Source organism: Natator depressus, chromosome 28 (genome assembly GCF_965152275.1).
Source record: "Natator depressus isolate rNatDep1 chromosome 28, rNatDep2.hap1, whole genome shotgun sequence".
NCBI classification, from domain to species: Eukaryota; Metazoa; Chordata; order Testudines; family Cheloniidae; genus Natator; species Natator depressus.
In genome coordinates this window covers 9,194,369-9,199,368 of record NC_134261.1, presented here as the reverse complement: position 1 = coordinate 9,199,368, position 5,000 = coordinate 9,194,369, and the positions used below count along the sequence as shown (strand labels likewise).

The window sequence follows — 5,000 nt, the reverse complement described above, 5'->3', positions numbered from 1 at the left end:
ACGGACGGGGGTCCGCCTGGCCCCTGCCCGCGGGGGCAGGCTCCGGGTTGACCTGGTGGCCGGACGGGAATTAAGCCCGGAGCCCGGGGCAGGGCGACCCCGGACGGACGGGGCTCCGCCGGCCCCTGCCCGCGGGGGCAGGCTCCGGGTTGACCTGGTGGCCGGAGGAGAATTAAGCCCGGAGCCCGGGGCAGGGCGACCCCGGACGGACGGGGGTCCGCCTGGCCCCTGCCCGCGGGGGCAGGCTCCGGGTTGACCTGGTGGCCGGACGGGAATTAAGCCCGGAGCCCGGGGCAGGGCGACCCCGGACGGACGGGGGTATGCCGGCCCCTGCCCGCGGGGGCAGGCTCCGGGTTGACCTGGTGGCCGGAGGAGAATTAAGCCCGGAGCCCGGGGCAGGGCGACCCCGGACGGACGGGGGTCCGCCTGGCCCCTGCCCGCGGGGGCAGGCTCCGGGTTGACCTGGTGGCCGGACGGGAATTAAGCCCGGAGCCCGGGGCAGGGCGACCCCGGACGGACGGGGGTATGCCGGCCCCTGCCCGCGGGGGCAGGCTCCGGGTTGACCTGGTGGCCGGAGGAGAATTAAGCCCGGAGCCCGGGGCAGGGCGACCCCGGACGGACGGGGGTCCGCCTGGCCCCTGCCCGCGGGGGCAGGCTCCGGGTTGACCTGGTGGCCGGAGGAGAATTAAGCCCGGAGCCCGGGGCAGGGCGACCCCGGACAGACGGGGGTCCGCCTGGCCCCTGCCCGCGGGGGCAGGCTCCGGGTTGACCTGGTGGCCGGACGGGAATTAAGCCCGGAGCCCGGGGCAGGGCGACCCCGGACGGACGGGGCTCCGCCGGCCCCTGCCCGCGGGGGCAGGCTCCGGGTTGACCTGGTGGCCGGAGGAGAATTAAGCCCGGAGCCCGGGGCAGGGCGACCCCGGACGGACGGGGGTCCGCCTGGCCCCTGCCCGCGGGGGCAGGCTCCGGGTTGACCTGGTGGCCGGAGGAGAATTAAGCCCGGAGCCCGGGGCAGGGCGACCCCGGACAGACGGGGGTCCGCCTGGCCCCTGCCCGCGGGGGCAGGCTCCGGGTTGACCTGGTGGCCGGACGGGAATTAAGCCCGGAGCCCGGGGCAGGGCGACCCCGGACGGACGGGGCTCCGCCGGCCCCTGCCCGCGGGGGCTGGCTCCGGGTTGACCTGGTGGCCGCTCGGGACTTAAGCCCGGAGCCCGGGGCAGGGCGACCCCGGACGGACGGGGCTCCGCCTGGCCCCTGCCCGCGGGGGCAGGCTCCGGGTTGACCTGGTGGCCGGACGGGGAATAAGCCCGGAGCCCGGGCAGGGCGACCCCGGACGGACGGGGGTCCGCCGGCCCCTGCCCGCGGGGGCAGGCTCCGGGTTGACCTGGTGGCCGCTCGGGACTTAAGCCCGGAGCCCGGGGCAGGGCGACCCCGGACGGACGGGGGTATGCCGGCCCCTGCCCGCGGGGGCAGGCTCCGGGTTGACCTGGTGGCCGGTTTGCTTTCGGGCCACCAGGTCAACCCGCTGCCTGTATGGGGTTGACCTGGTGGCCGCTTTCCTTCCCGGCCACCAGGTCAACCCGCTGAATGTATGGGGTTGACCTGCTGGCCGCTTTCCTTCCCGGCCACCAGGTCAACCCGCTGAATGTATGGGGTTGACCTGCTGGCCGCTTTTCTTCCCGGCCACCAGGTCAACCCGCTGAATGTATGGGGTTGACCTGCTGGCCGCTTTCCTTCCCGGCCACCAGGTCAACCCGCTGAATGTATGGGGTTGACCTGCTGGCCGCTTTCCTTCCCGGCCACCAGGTCAACCCGCTGAATGTATGGGGTTGACCTGCTGGCCGCTTTCCTTCCCGGCCACCAGGTCAACCCGCTGAATGTATGGGGTTGACCTGCTGGCCGCTTTCCTTCCCGGCCACCAGGTCAACCCGCTGAATGTATGGGGTTGACCTGCTGGCCGCTTTCCTTCCCGGCCACCAGGTCAACCCGCTGAATGTATGGGGTTGACCTGCTGGCCGCTTTCCTTCCCGGCCACCAGGTCAACCCGCTGAAAGTATGGGGTTGACCTGGTGGCCGCTTTCCTTCCCGGCCACCAGGTCAACCCGCTGAAAGTATGGGGTTGACCTGGTGGCCGCTTTCCTTCCCGGCCACCAGGTCAACCCGCTGCCGGCATGGGGTTGACCTGCTGGCCGCAGAGGGGCAGGCTCCGGGTTGACCTGGTGGCCGGACGGGGATTAAGCCCCGGCTCGGAGCAGGGCAAGCCCGGGCGGAGGGGGGTCCGCTTGGCCCCTGCCCGCGGGGGCAGGCTCCGGGTTGACCTGGTGGCCGGTTTGCTTTCGGGCCACCAGGTCAACCCGCTGAATGTATGGGGTTGACCTGCTGGCCGCTTTCCTTCCCGGCCACCAGGTCAACCCGCTGAAAGTATGGGGTTGACCTGCTGGCCGCTTTCCTTCCCGTCCACCAGGTCAACCCGCTGAATGTATGGGGTTGACCTGCTGGCCGCTCTGCTTCCCGGCCACCAGGTCAACCCCCTGCCGGTATGGGGTTGACCTGCTGGCCGCAGAGGGGCAGGCTCCGGGTTGACCTGGTGGCCGGCAGGGACTTCAGCCCCAGGGCCCCTGGCAGGGCGACCCTGCCCTTGTTCCCCAGAAAAGGAGAGAGCTGGCTCGCAGCGGGAAAAGCTGCCTACGGCACCTGGGATTCCCAGGCGGTCACCCATCCAAGTACTAGCCAGGCCCGGGACGGTTTACCTTCCGAGATCGGACGGGATCGGGGGCCTTCCGTCCGGTATGGCCGTAGGCACTCGGCTCCGGTCCGCCTCGTCCCCTTTCCCTTACTGACTCCCCTGCCTCGGGTGGGCCCGATCCTTTTTTCCGTTTTTTTTTTTCGCTCCGGAGGCTTCATGAGCCCCCCCCCAACACCCCTTTGGGGGTCGGTGAAAATTTTTTTTTCAGACTTCCAGGGGCCCGATCCTGGCCGCGGGCACCCGGCTCCGGGCACCCGGCTCCGGGCCGCCTCGTCCCCTTTCCCTTACTGACTCCGCTGCCTCGGGTGGGCCCGATCCTTTTTTCCGTTTTTTTTTTTCCGCTCCGGAGGCTTCGTGAGCCCCCCCCAACACCACTTTGGGGGTCGGTGAAAAAATTTTTTTCAGACTTCCAGGGGCCCGATCCTGGCCGCGGGCACCCGGCTCCGGGCACCCGGCTCCGGGCCGCCTCGTCCCCTTTCCCTTACTGACTCCCCTGCCTCGGGTGGGCCCGATCCTTTTTTCCGTTTTTTTTTTTTTTCGCTCCGGAGGCTTTATGAGCCCCCCCCAATACCACTTTGGGGGTCGGTGAAAAAAATTTTTCAGACTTCCAGGGGCCCGATCCTGGCCGCCGGCACCCGGCTCCGGGCACCCGGCTCCGGGCCGCCTCGTCCCCTTTCCCTTACTGACTCCCCTGCCTCGGGTGGGCCCGATCCTTTTTTCCGTTTTTTTTTTTTTCGCTCCGGAGGCTTTATGAGGCCCCCCCTAACCGTTTTTGGGGTCGGTGAAAATTTTTAGTCAGACTTCCAGGGGCCCGATCCTGGCCGCGGCTTCGCAGGCTGGCCTGGGGGGGGGGGCATCTCTAGCTCCGGCCGCGGACGGCGAGACGCTCGGCCACCAGGTCAGCCCGGAGGAAAAGGCTGAAAAAAATGTCTAAGTCCCCCCGGGACACCAGGTCAACCCGGAGGAAAAGGCTGAAAAAAATGTCTAAGTCCCCCCGGGACACCAGGTCAACCCGGAGGAAAAGGCTGAAAAAAAGTCTAAGTCCCCCCGGGACACCAGGTCAACCCGGAGGAAAAGGCTGAAAAAAATGTCTAAGTCCCCCCGGGACACCAGGTCAACCCGGAGGAAAAGGCTGAAAAAAAGTCTAAGTCCCCCCGGGACACCAGGTCAACCCGGAGGAAAAGGCTGAAAAAAAGTCTAAGTCCCCCCGGGACACCAGGTCAACCCGGAGGAAAAGGCTGAAAAAAAGTCTAAGTCCCCCCGGGACACCAGGTCAACCCGGAGGAAAAGGCTGAAAAAAAGTCTAAGTCCCCCCGGGACACCAGGTCAACCCGGAGGAAAAGGCTGAAAAAAATGTCTAAGTCCCCCCGGGACACCAGGTCAACCCGGAGGAAAAGGCTGAAAAAAAGTCTAAGTCCCCCCGGGACACCAGGTCAACCCGGAGGAAAAGGCTGAAAAAAAGTCTAAGTCCCCCCGGGACACCAGGTCAACCCGGAGGAAAAGGCTGAAAAAATGTCTAAGTCCCCCCGGGACACCAGGTCAACCCGGAGGAAAAGGCTGAAAAAAATGTCTAAGTCCCCCCGGGACACCAGGTCAACCCCGAGGAAAAGGCTGAAAAAATGTCTAAGTCCCTGCTCGGCCATCAGGTCAACCCCATTCAAAGTGACGGGTTGACCTGATGGCCGGCAGTCTCACGGAAGTCCGGATGGGGTCGCCAAAAGTGCCCTCGGCCGACCGAGAGAACCAGGAGGTCGGATAGGATTTCAGATTGGTCCCCCTAAATTGGCGGTTGGATTTTTCGACTAGTTCATTTTGACGGGTGCGAGGAGATTTCTGAGAACAGGTTTTTCGGAACCTGTGAGAACCAGAGATGAGCCTCGGGGACCAATCTGCGCGTTGTACCCGATCTTGTGAGGGGGGACAGGGGCACGTTGGCAGGTGGGGCGGCCCCCGGCCCCCCCGAGCCCCCCCTTTTCCGGCTCTTTTCCTCCGGGGACCCCGTCGTCCCCTCGCACCCCCGGTGCAGGCCCGGTGGCCGGGATGCGAACTCCGACTGTCGGCGCCCCCCGGAGGGAGGGGGGGCCCGCTCCTCTCTCGCCTTCCGATCGATGTGGCGCTCACGTTCGCGACGGGAAGGGTCCTTCGCGGGCCGGCGCCCCCGACCGCAGGGGGCGTCTGGCGTTCAGGCGGATCGGGTCCCTCTTCCTCTTCGCGTCCCCGGATCCTGGGGCCGATTGGGACTTTCCTCCTTTGG

General features: G+C 67.0%; 1 non-coding gene across 1 annotated transcript; it reads right to left on the bottom strand.

Annotated features, from left to right (window-relative positions):
• Positions 1-2,682: 2,682 nt before the first annotated feature.
• Positions 2,683-2,801, bottom strand: LOC141979393 (5S ribosomal RNA). Its single transcript, XR_012636809.1, has one exon. It is a non-coding gene; the product is annotated as a 5S ribosomal RNA (ribosomal RNA).
• Between the last annotated feature and the right edge of the window lie 2,199 nt (positions 2,802-5,000).